The sequence below is a fragment of the Anastrepha ludens genome, chromosome 5 (assembly GCF_028408465.1).
Source record: "Anastrepha ludens isolate Willacy chromosome 5, idAnaLude1.1, whole genome shotgun sequence".
Classification (NCBI taxonomy): Eukaryota; Metazoa; Arthropoda; class Insecta; order Diptera; family Tephritidae; genus Anastrepha; species Anastrepha ludens.
The window spans coordinates 117,536,082-117,550,088 of NC_071501.1; positions in this window are offsets into that span (position 1 = coordinate 117,536,082).

The following is a 14,007-nucleotide window of genomic DNA, read 5'->3' on the forward strand; positions in this document are numbered from 1 at the left end:
GGTTAGGTTTGGCAGCCGCATCATACTCGTATATACAGACAGCGATGCCACTTAGACCAAGAAATGGTGCGTTGTGACCTATTTGCATTTCCCTTTCCATATTGCAAACATCTCTAATTCTCAGAAGCTTTAGTAAATTCTCTTCTAAACTAATGGCAATGTATGACCGACCCTATAGTTAATAGAATACTTTTGAAATATCTGTGATATGTTACTTGTGCGGGCAAACTTTTTCATGACTCAACTTTTTGAAAAGTCAGAGAGAGTGAATTATTGAGAATTACCTTCAGAAAGTGGTTGTGTACAATGTGGCGCAAAATTAATCCCTCCATCGGAAGATTTACAATTTTTGCAAATGACTATACTTTTACAAAAACATAAAAAAGTATATGGAAGGTGGCGCAAAAGTAATTACCCTATCATCAATGATATTTGACACTGAGAGCTGCAGCGAACTTAAAGATATCCATCACTCAAAAACGCTTTTTTTTATTTACTTACCATATAGTAAAAAAGTTAGGGTCAAACTAAAGATTTCCATCACCCAAATAACTTCTTTTTTGTTTCTTGTTTTCAGTGAAAAAGTTATTCAAAAATTAAATTAGATGATTAATTTCACGTCAACTTTCACCTCTAGCTTTAGAAGCCTCATAAACAGTGCGAAGATGGTCTCCCAAACAATCAGAGTTTTTGAAATCCCCATTTAATACTACCATTGTGTGACTCGCCTGTTCTAATATGCATTTTTTGCAGCTGAATTTCTTTTATATTGGCTTGAGTGTTAGTAGGAAAAAATTTCACAAAAATCATAGGCAATTTTGAACCACCTCAAATTTGCACTTTGTTGTATAAAAATTTAATAAACCTATGAGAAAATCTGCAACCAAGTTTTTAATAGAAGTTCTAACTAAAAGCCGGGGAGACCTGGCTTTTAAAGTTTGTGGAGTTTTTAATTTTTTTTTTTTTCAATTTGTAATTTGATTTTGGTTAGATAATGAGTTAAACTTTTATAAGAAATAATGAACCTTCAGAAAGTAAAAGAAAAGCTGGGTCAAATTGTTGATGTACTAACGTTTGCTGCTTTGGATATGCTGACGATCTTACGGTCATTGTGTCAGGCAAGAGAATCACAATCACTTTCTCAAATACAGCGCACGCTCGATAACGTGAACGCTCTAAAGCCTGAACACCCCAAAACGTGAACAGACAGTTTTCTGCATTGACTACTCTAAAACGTGAACAAACTCAAAAAGTTCTATAACATGAACAATAAACGATACAATTATTTGCATGTAGTTTACATTGATCTCAAGTAATTCTGAATTTGCGAAATCCCTAATTATAAAATAGGGATTTTATTCGTAATTGCATGTAACGTGTAAAATATTTCAGTCGCGGTTTTGGTTTGCAAAGAGTGTTTCGTCTTATGTTTTCTGGTGAAAATGAGTTCTAAAAAACCCTTGTGCTTGACATTAAAACAAAAGGATAAAATTCTCGGCTTTTTAAAAAGAGGCTCATTTGTGACGATTTTAGCAAAGAAATATAATGTTGTTAAATCAACAATTTGTAACATTAAAGCGAAAAATCAAGTGATTTTAAAATGCGTAATCAACACTTATTGTGGACCTGGAAATAGAAAAACACTGCATTCTTCAGGGTTGCCCAAAATGGAGAGACTTTTTTATCGTTGGTTTATCCGAATGCGAGATAAAAACTGGCCAGTAAGTGCTCTAATACTGAAAGAAAAAGCAAAAACACCACATGCAAAATTTAAAGAAAATGAAGCAAACTTCTTCGCTAGTGATGGATGACTCCAAGAACTCAAGAAGAGGTACGGTATTCATCTTCTTAAAATATCAGGCGAAAAACTGTCTTCGCAACCTCAGCTAGTGGATCCGTTTAAAGAAAAACTTAAAGCTAAAATGGCCGAATTGGAGTTGTGCAACGATCAGTTATACAATGCTGATGAGTCGGGGTTATTCTGGAGACTTTTGCCAGAGAAAACGTACGCGTCAAGTTTGGAGAAGAGAGCCCCAGGGGTAAAGTTCGAGAAGCAGCAAATCACGTTTTTATGCTGTTCAAACGCCACTGGATCCCACCAGCTTAAGCTTTTGGTAATTGGAAAGGCGAAGAATCCACACTGCTTTAAAAACTTTCAGTGTCCCATCGACTATAGAGGCTCGAAATCCGCCTGGATGACGTCGGCGATTTTCAAGCAATGGTTTCATGAGTCATTTCTTCCACAGGTAAATATTCCTTTTACGTTTTGATCGATTTTTAAGGTTACATCGTTTTTAAAGGAGAAAGCCTTACCAATTAAAGCTCTCCTCCTAATCGACCACGCTCCTTCTCACCCAAATGAAGCTGAACTAACAACGGAGAATGGGCAAATTTCGGCAATGTTTATGACACCAAACGTTCCTCCCCTCATTCAACCGATTAATTATAATGGAATAAAAATCACTAAGTTGTATTACAGAGACAGCCTTCTAGCTTCAATAGGAGCGACAAAGTCTGATTTGCTCGAGTCGTTGAAAAAAATTAACTTAAAAACAGCTATAAATCTTTTGGATGCGGCCTGGTTTCGTGTTGGTGAAGCAACATTAGCTAAGTGCTGGAACAGTATTTTAAATTTTGCGGTAAACAATGATGATCCCTAAGATAATGTTCCGTTCGCGGTTTTAAAAGAAAAATGGCAAGCTGAACTTCGCACTTTGATGAGCAACACCGTCGATCTCCCTAGTAGTTTAAATCCTGAGGTTCGTTCGTGTTCGCAGATATGCTCAAAGATATGTATGTGGGTTATTGAAAAAACTTTTTTTTATTAAAAATTTCAGATTGAACTCACGTTACCAGTCATTCATGAATAGAACGAAGATATCGAGGAGGGCAATGCTGATGACGATCATCAACAAGATCAGATCGTATCAGAGCAACTGGAGAAAATTAAGCCGACTGAAGCAGTTGAAATTTTCAACAAGGCATTAATATGGGCTGGTCATTAGATTAGTTCACGTTATCGAGCGTGCACTGTAAATGAAAGTTAGATCATGGTATAGTAGTAAAAAGTCACAGAGTGCATCGTTTGCGATATTCGTCGTGCTTACGCAGAAAATCTTACCCCAATGAAAAGTTTAAAAAAGCCTCGGATGAGACCTACCTATACTGATGACAACCACTGCAAACGAAATAAGGATTACGATTTGAGGGCATGCACCTGGAATGTCCGGTCCCTCAATGGGGAAGGTGCCACTGCCCGGCTGGTTGATGTCCTCGTGAGAGTAAAGGCTGACATCACTGCCATTCATATTACACATTGCTATTGAAAATTCTATGCATCTAAAAACTCACCCATTATTTAAATATATAATAAAAATAAAATATGCTGCCAATATCAATACGTTCTTGAGTAAGTAAGCAATATTTCTAGATATTTTATTGACTTTGCTAAATTCAGAATGTTTACATATGTAAAGTAAGCATTTTATGGCCTTCCACAAGCAAAAATAAACAAACAAAATAACAAAAAAAAAAATTCAAATTGCCAGTTGAAGCGTTTGTAAACACTTTGGGTTTATTCTGTTAGGTGATATAATGAAGGTGTGAATAAAAATTACATAAAAAATTCTTTGAATAAAAAAGAGAATCCAAGCTTAGAAGCATAGTTTTTGCATATGATTAAAAAACCTTGTAACTATAGTAGTAAGCTGTAAAGTCAATGACCAAACAGCCCAGCAAAAGTCTAGTCATCTTTATTACTTAAAAAAAAAAAATTGTTGCTTAAGTAAAGCTAGTAAAGTCACGGTCATATGGGTTTGGATGGGTTTGGTCATATTACGCTATATTTTATTACTTTACTCAGCGATACTGTATATTTTACAAGTAAAAATTGAATAATGAGTGATATTTCACTTGTCCATTTCGCCTTAGCTTGCTTCTTCTGATTAAAGCAAGTCATCTGGTATCGATGATGCTTGTAGGCAAATGATGAAAAGTAGGAGAGCTACAATAAGGGTATACAATACTTTGGAGAAAAGTTTGCTTAGGTTATGGTAGTTTCCGCTCTCCATGAGGGTGTAAAGGGCTAAAGCACACTTAGGACTGGATCACTTTTTTTGAGCTGTCTAATTATCAATGTTTTGATATCACTTCGTCTCTTTAATAAATCAAATAATTGAATATCCGGCGAGATGGATTAGAGGCTAAGTTCTGTTTTCATCCATTCTAGGCCAGATCTATTTGACTTACTTCACAATGTAGTGTTGTCTTGCACGTTGCAGACCGGCCGTATCCGGAATGCCCACATATTAAGTATAATTGGCTGGCTAGCTCATTCGCAATTCAATATCCTGGAATGCTTCTGTGCCTAGCGACTCAAATAAAATTTGTGGAGGCTTTATGATAACTTGAACGCGAGAGTTCATACTGATCGGTTGTGATATCTCTCATGAGTGTCTGACGCACAACGCAGCTGTTAACTCAGCTTGAAAGACACTACTGCAATAGTTAAGTAGCCTTTGGCTAAGGTTCAGCTAAAGCACTGCGGCCTCTATTACTTAGTACTTTGGTTGAAAATTTAGTTGATTTTCATTTCCAAATGAGAGACAGATGATTTTTTCCAAGATATAGATTTTCAGAGCAGTTAGCTTAATTCTTTTCAAGACATGATTGACCTGGAAGGTATGGTCAAAAAGTACTATACAGCCCACTCAATACTAATCAACATGAGCACTAAAGTGGAAGATCTTCAGCTGATTTAGGTCTACATAATCGTGACTCTGTAAGATTGAAATGGGGCTATTAACGGGGGAATGTATATTGTGGGTTATTGTTGATATTGAGGAGACTTCTTACAATGCTACCTCTGACTTTATATGCTCGGCCCCCAAAAAACATGGCATAGAGTAAACTGCCATAATTTTAATCCATTCAGAGTTATCTAGAAAACTGCTTACCGTAGAGGAAAAAGGCGGCATATTCAATAGCATGTCAGTGCTAAGAAGATGCTGCTATCAGGGTGCTAGTTCCCTCGTCATTCCTATGGAATATAGCAGCTGACTTCCTCTCCATGGAGATGTACCTGTAAAACTTCAACCTAGTAAATTACTATTATTAGAACTATTATATTACTTAGAACTATGCGGCAAAAAATCGAATCTCCTGGCTGGGATTAACGAATGTTTCACGTTCCGTAAATCTAGAGAAGACAGACCTGTTTACTTGAAAGAGGAAATCGAGTTGTTTCAATCTACCAGGCGTTAGAAGCATACACCTATTATATATTTTTCCGCTAGAGAAAAAGATTTAGGAATAATTTTAGGCAAGCAACTTCGAAGGCGTATGTGGAGCTGAAAATAAATCGAACACTAACAGGCTTTGGACAATGCCGAGAAACATTTAGCAAAACCCGGGTTCTTCAACCAGCTTCGGTACTTTGAGTATACTCGATATGGATCAGACCATTACCACGTAGGAGGCTGTAGTCTAGTGATGAGTACAACTCCAGGAGTTGTTTTTAATACTATTTATATTTACTATAGTATTATTAACTTTAGTTTCCCTAGATCCAAAAGTTAAAGAAAATGCGATGCAGTCGATGTTTATGTTTTATGAATTATAGAACAACGTTTGGACTCCTGGACACAGAGAAATATTTGAACAGATGTTAGAGGAATGCCTTACGTACTGGACTAAAATAGCATACATGAGATACTTATGCCAGCAGTGGCTTTGGGAGGAAACATAACATCTGTTTACTTACTAGAAAACAATTTAGAGATTCAGAGCTCCTTCAAAAGATTTGCTCGACAATTTCCACACGGACTCCTACAACACCGAAAGAGAAACTGGCTGCATGGCATCTAGAAGAAAACTTTAGATTTCTTTCCACACTATATGTACTACTATTCGCTTCGTCATACTTAGTTGAGAGGAATTGAAAAATTAGAAGGGAAGGCGCGAATACCGCACTAACGTCTGCAGGGAGAAAACAACCAAGATACTCTAAGATGTCCTAAAGAAAATCTTTGTGTAGGCTCAAAAATTATCGAAGTATGTAAGTTGAAGATAAATTCAGTCCCAAATAGGAATAAGTTTGGTGAACTGGTGATCTACGGTTCAATAAAATATAACCAAATACAATTATTTATCAAGTTTTTCTGGAATCCTCAAATTGATTCGGCACCAAATGAACAAAACAAAAAAGCCGAATAGGGTGGTTGCGGAACTCTTGATTAAATTGAGAAAGAATGCGCTATAACTGCTGATTGCTGTACAATCAATGGGGTTACCATATGGTGAGTACAGGCTTCTTCAACAAACTAGTTTGTATCTCCTATCGGGATGATGGGTATATGTCCGGTTAATTCAAACCACTTTTTATGTTTTCTCGCCATTTGCTAGACTAAAGAGGCGCATTTGATGTATCGTAATGAATTTTCCCGCCGCCGTAGCCGAATGGGTTGGTACGTAACTACCATTCGCAATTCACAGAGAGAACGTAGGTTCGAATCTCGGTGAAACACCAAAATTAAGGAAAAAAAAAAACATTTTTCTAATAGCTTTCGCCCCTCGGCAGGCAATGCCAAACCTCCGAGTGTATTGCTGCCATGAAAAAGTTCCTCATAAAAATATCTGCCGTTCGGAGTCGGCTTAAAACTGTAGGTCCCTCCATTTGTGGAACAACATCAAGACGCACACCACAAATAGGAGGAGGAGCTCGGCCAAATACCCAAAAAGGGTGTACGCGCCAATTATATATATATATAATGAATTTTCCCACAGCATAGGATGTGTTACAGAGCCATGAATGAATAGCTGGCGCCCGTGAGGTTGTTTTCTTTGCCCTAAGAGTTTCTAGAGGTTCTGCTGGCTGTCTGTAGTCTCCGCTTGCAGAGGTGGACCTGGAATCACCAGGTGGAATGTGCAGATATATGATTGTGAGGTCCTCCCGGAGATGCTCTAGGGAGCTATTAAGGATAACAAAAGTTCCATTCTTGATGGATGTAGAGGCTTCAACGTAACGCTATTCGATCAGAAACAATGCAGTGCTACAAAATAACATTGAGCGCCTTTCCGGTAGCTGTCTGGAATGCAAGGGGAAAAAAATAATAATAAATTAAAATAAAACAAATAAAATAAAACAGAAAATTTTTCATAGTACTGCCTGCCATTTTCTACAAAAAACGAGGCACATAAGAAACAAGTCATTCAGATATTAGTAAATCAATAATAAAAAACAACATTACCCAAGAGGCCAATAGGTCATGGGAAGAAGAAGATACATGCGTAATACATGCCAGGCTACTATGGCCGCAAATAAACAAGAAAAGAACAAAACAATTGCTTAGCCTCTCAAGAGAAGATATCTCGAAGGTCGTGGCTTGTTTAACCGGTCACTGGCTATTTGGAAGGCATTCCTTGAGTATGAGAGTATTCTCGCTTGAATATTGTAGAAGCTGTAGAGATGAGGAGGAGGAAGAAACAGTCGAGCTCTTTTTGCAATTGTCCAGCCTTAGCTAAAATCAGAGCAGGTTGTCTAGGTAAACACTTTTTCAATTCTCTTACAGAACTATCTGGCGCGGGGATTAGACCAATCTTGCGCTTCATAAGAGCCTCAAAATGGTTTCACGAAAGTAAATAAACAAGGTTCCCGTGTCGCACAGTGGTATCACAACGGACCTGTGAGGTCTTAATGTGTTGGTCATACGAACCGACTACCACCATAACCTAACTAGATTTTAATATGAAACCTTTTTTCTTCAACGCTCGAATTTTTTGTACGGAAATAAAAGCTTAGCACCGTGAAAAAAATTACAAAAATCAATACAAATATACAATACAAAATACAAAAAAATGTTTAGTGGCTTCAGATTTGCATTTTGTTAGACTAAAATTCAATGGGCTCTAAAACTACATACAGCAAAATTCTGGAAATTCTGAGTAAAAAGTTGAAAGTTTAGATGAAATTTTGAAGAAAAAAATTTTAATTTTCTACAAAGTTTGAAATTTTGAAACATTTTTCTTTAATTTTGAACAAATTTAAAAGTTTCGAAACATTTTTATTTAATTTTGTACAAAGTCTGAAGTTTTGAAACATTAGCGTTTTTAATTTTGTACACAATATGAAATTTTGAAAAAAAAATTTTTACTTTTGTACAAAGTTGGAAATTTTGAAAAGTTTTTTTTACTTTTGTACAAAGTTTGAAACTTTCACATGTTTTCTTTTTTTATTTTGTACAAAGTTTGAAATTTTGGAATGTTTTTTTTTTAATTTTGTACAAAGTACAAAATTTTTTTGGAATTTCGTACGAAGTTTGAAATTTTGAACTTTTTTTTTTACTTTTGTACAAAGTTTGAAATTTTCGAATTTTTTTTTTTGTAGTTTTGTACAAAGTTTGAATTTTTTTTTAATTTTGTACACAATTTAAAATTTTGATAAAACAATTTTACTTTTGTACAAAGTTTGAAATTTTGAAAACTTTTTTTTTAATTTCGTACAAAGTTTGAAATTTTGAAATTTTTTTGTAATTTTGTACAGAGTTTGAAATTTTGAAATGTTTTTTTGTTATTTTGTACAAAGTTTGAAATTTTGAAATTTTGTACGAAGTTTGAGATTTTGAAACATTTTTTTTGTATTGTAATTTTGTACAAAGTTTGAAATTTTGAAATTTTGTACGAAGTTTAAGATTTTGAAACATTTTTTTTTAATTTTGTAGAAAGTTTGCAAATTTAAAACATATTTTTTAATTTTGTAAAAGGTTTGAAATTTTGCATTATATAGTTTTTGTTGTCTTTAATTTTGAGAGGAAATCGTAGGAGTGCCGAACAAATAGTGATTAGGGCAAATAATAGGACTATCAATAAGTTCGTGCGGTTTTACAACAGATGGCGTAACTTGATTATTATTCCATCGATCCACATTTCCAAACATTCATTGGAGAGCTACTGTCGTAAGGCACAAACGTCAGTATAAGTTTTTTATTTGAAGCGTAAACAACAATATTTTTACCACACTTGAAAATGTCGAATTTCGTGCCAAATAATGTGTTTTTGCGGGGAATTCTTCTTCATTATTTTAATATGAAGAAAAAAGCAGCCGAAAGTCATCGTATCTTGGTGGAAGTTTATGGTGAGCATGCTCTATCTGAGCGAACGTGCCAGAAGTGGTTTGCACGCTTTAAAAGTGGTGATTTTGGCTTGGAAGACGAAGAACGCGAGGGTGCGCCGCCAAAGTTCATGGATACCGAATTGGAGGAATTGCTCGATCAAGATCCGGCTCAAACGCAAGAAGAGGTTGCAAAAACTTTGGGAGTTGATCAATCAACCATTTCCAAACGTTTAAAAGCCATGGGAATGATCCGAAAGGTAGGCCATTGGGTGCCGTATGAATTGAAGCCAAGAGACGTTGAACGCCGTTTTATGGCATGCGAACAACTGCTTCAACGGCACAAAAGAAAGGGTTTTTTGCATCGAATTGTGACTGGCGATGAAAAGTGGGTCCATTACGACAATCCAAAACGTCGGGCAACGTATGGATACCCTGGCCATGCTTCAACATCGACGTCGGCGCAGAATATTCATGGCCTGAAGGTTATGCTGTGTATCTGGTGGGACCAGCTGGGTGTTGTGTATTATGAGCTACTGAAACCGAATGAAACGATTACGGGGGATGTCTACCGACGACAATTGATGCGTTTGAGCCGAGCACTGCGAGAAAAACGGCCGCAATACGCCGATAGACACGACAAAGTTATTTTGCAACATGACAATGTTCGGCCACATGTTGCACAAGTGGTCAAAACATACTTAGAAACGCTCAAATGGGATGTCCTACCCCACCCGCCGTATAGTCCAGACCTTGCGCCATCCGATTACTATCTCTTCCGATCGATGCAACATGGCCTGGCTGACCAGCACTTCCGTAATTACGATGAAGTCAAAAAATGGATCGATTCGTGGATTGCGGCAAAACCGACCGAATTTTTCACAAAGGGAATCCGTGAATTGCCAGAAAGATGGGAAAAAGTAGTAGTAAGCGATGGACAATATTTTGAATATTAAATTTGTAACCATTTTACGTCAATAAAGTTTCAAATTTCGAAAAAAAACCGCACGAACTTATTGATAGTCCTATATATTCGTAGTAAAATAATGCAAATTATTCTTCCGCAAATTAGAAAAACAGAAGCCTAGAAATAACTTAATTACGAAACATTTGTTTTTGAAATGTCAAAAAGACGTTGAACTCTTGGCAAAAATGCAGAAGTATTATGATAATGCGTTACTAAGAAGAAAAACAATAATCAGTAACACTAATTGCCAATTTAATATTGGCACAAAAAACAACAACACAAACGACTTTTGTTTTCATTCTTAGTGAACGATAAATAAAATTGTAGCTTCCGCAAAATAGTAATGCCGCTACTACATAAATTGAACTATGAATTCCCTGTATGCAAATGACCAAATGATTAATTTCAACATATGCATATGTATGTGTGTGTGTGTAAGTGTGTATACAAATATTTAATAGGTTAACGTATATTTGGAAGGCTTAGCTATGCTGAAGTAGCTGCATATTCATATCCATATATTTTCGCACATAAAGTTATATCTACAATAACAACAAAAAAAGCTTAATTTACAATTTCTTATGCTGACCTTAGTGTGGCTCCCAATTAAATATTTTGCAAATTATTTTTAGTATTTGTTTAAATCTCGTGACAAGCAGAATTTAAATAATTCACCGCACATTGGAGAATTCTATGAATCTACGTGCCGGCAGTGACGTGCAGGAGTGGAAGTGTGCGTATTGTTGTTTAACCTATTTCACTTCCTCGAACGTGGAGGTGAAGTAAAGAGGAAGTTTAAAGTTTGTCAAAAAACAACACAAAAGCAAAAAAACACAAATGCACACTATTAAATGTGACGATAGCGAAAAGTCCATGTGGTTAAACATTTGTTGAGTGAGGCAAATTTCGCAACAGCTGCTGATGGCGGCGGTGAGTCGCTGCGCATGCGTAAGTTTATCGACATATATTAGAAGATATCTAAGATATGCTTCCGTATTTCTTAACAGGGCGCCTTAATTATATGGTTTACACTTTCGTAGAGTTCTAAATATTAGGTGAAGTAAAAAGTTCGCAATGTTTTTTCACTCAATTCCGACGATGAAATTCATAATTCAATTAAATAAAAAATTAAGAAAAATTCGCAAAACTGCATTTTAAACAAATTTCAAAACAATTTATGCGAATATAGCTTAAAACACAACTAAAACCATTTACAGTTGCGAGAACAAAAATAGCAGTACTAAAAAATTTTTACATATTTTCAAATAAAAAAAATTTATCTGTGATGTGATTCGAAAGTTTTTATTATTATTTTGAAATATTACTATTATATGTTTACAGTTGCGAGCACAAAAATAGCAATACCAAGATAATAATAGGACTATGAATAAGTTCGTGCGGGTTTTTTTCGAAATTTGAAACTTTATTGACGTAAAATGGTTACAAATTTAATATTCAAAATATTGTCCATCGCTTACTACTACTTTTCCCATCTTTCTGGCAATTCACGGATTCCCTTTGTGAAAAGTTCGGTCGGTTTTGCCGCAATCCACGAATCGATCCATTTTTTGACTTCATCGTAATTACGGAAGTGCTGGTCAGCCAGGCCATGTTGCATCGATCGGAAGAGATAGTAATCGGATGGCGCAAGGTCTGGACTATACGGCGGGTGGGGTAGGACATCCCATTTGAGCGTTTCTAAGTATGTTTTGACCACTTGTGCAACATGTGGCCGAACATTGTCATGTTGCAAAATAACTTTGTCGTGTCTATCGGCGTATTGCGGCCGTTTTTCTCGCAGTGCTCGGCTCAAACGCATCAATTGTCGTCGGTAGACATCCCCCGTAATCGTTTCATTCGGTTTCAGTAGCTCATAATACACAACACCCAGCTGGTCCCACCAGATACACAGCATAACCTTCAGGCCATGAATATTCTGCGCCGACGTCGATGTTGAAGCATGGCCAGGGTATCCATACGTTGCCCGACGTTTTGGATTGTCGTAATGGACCCACTTTTCATCGCCAGTCACAATTCGATGCAAAAAACCCTTTCTTTTGTGCCGTTGAAGCAGTTGTTCGCATGCCATAAAACGGCGTTCAACGTCTCTTGGCTTCAATTCATACGGCACCCAATGGCCTACCTTTCGGATCATTCCCATGGCTTTTAAACGTTTGGAAATGGTTGATTGATCAACTCCCAAAGTTTTTGCAACCTCTTCTTGCGTTTGAGCCGGATCTTGATCGAGCAATTCCTCCAATTCGGTATCCATGAACTTTGGCGGCGCACCCTCGCGTTCTTCGTCTTCCAAGCCAAAATCACCACTTTTAAAGCGTGCAAACCACTTCTGGCACGTTCGCTCAGATAGAGCATGCTCACCATAAACTTCCACCAAGATACGATGACTTTCGGCTGCTTTTTTCTTCATATTAAAATAATGAAGAAGAATTCCCCGCAAAAACACATTATTTGGCACGAAATTCGACATTTTCAAGTGTGGTAAAAATATTGTTGTTTACGCTTCAAATAAAAAACTTATACTGACGTTTGTGCCTTACGACAGTAGCTCTCCAATGAATGTTTGGAAATGTGGATCGATGGAATAATAATCAAGTTACGCCATCTGTTGTAAAACCGCACGAACTTATTCATATTCCATTATAATTATCTGTTCCATCGCTGCCGAATGGGTTGGTTCATAACTGCCATTCGGTGGTAGTGCTCGGATTCGAAACCCCGGCCCCGAGCACCAAAAAATAGAAAAAAATGCCTCTAAATGTGGCCGCCTCTCAGCTGGCAATGGCAACTCTCCGAGTGTATTTCTGCAATGAACTATCTGCATTCAGAAATTTGCTAAATATAACTTTGACTACGAGTTCTTTGCAAAGATGTCCTGCATATACTTTTCCATCCAACTTCGAACCGTCTCCATAAATAAGTACATGGGCCTTCCTTCCTACGGCTACGCAACATACCCTGTGGGATGTAACTGCAAAAGCACCTGTTTTAGCACAACGTACTCGCAGATCACCTCTGGTTAGTCTCAGTGACAGTCGCTATAGCAACATTTTGGCAAAAACCGTGGCATGATACCAAGGATTGATTAAAAATGATGGGTAGTCTATTTCTAATATAATATATCACTTCCCCTTGTATAAAATGGTCAGGCAATGCAAAAAATAGCAAAAGAAAATTGAAATACAATAATTCTAAAAAGTAAAGAAAACTTATCTGGCAACTATCAGGAGTAAAAAACCACGTTTGCTTGTGTTATGAAATGCTTTGAAAAATACTCCAAAAGGCGTTGGACATAGGTAATAATTAGTAATATAAGAAAATCAAAGTTTATTATTAACATATGTCATAGAAAAATATATTTTGTTGTTGTTCGCATTCATGACTGTGCTAAAATTTTGTGTGCATAGCCGTGAAAAAATTGAATAATTTTTATGGTCAACGCAAGGTTAATTGTTTTTTCACATTTCAGGGTCATAATTAGTATAGCTGCAAATAACTGGATTCAGTCCTAAAACCAAAATATGTCCAAGAGAAGCTGCGGTATTGATATTTAAATTATAATAGGGCCAATGAATCTGAGGAAGCCATTAAATTCAGCCAAAGTCCGCAAGGGCAGGCATAGCAGCTGTTAAGTCTTCGGTTATAGCAAACAAACGATCCCGTTCCTCAGTGATGTATAATTTGTATACAATTTGAGCAATGAAAAGGGTGGTTAAATTTCAAGGGCCGATGTTGGATGTGAACCATACCGGCGGCATTTCCAAAATGAGGCCGGTCAGGCAGTTACTGTGTAGTGTTCGCTATCGTGAGATGATAACGAACTTTTTATGGCCCGAATTGGAAAACATGGATGTGGACGATATGTGGTTTCAACAGGACGGTGCTACTTGTCACACAGCTAACGAAACAATGGTCT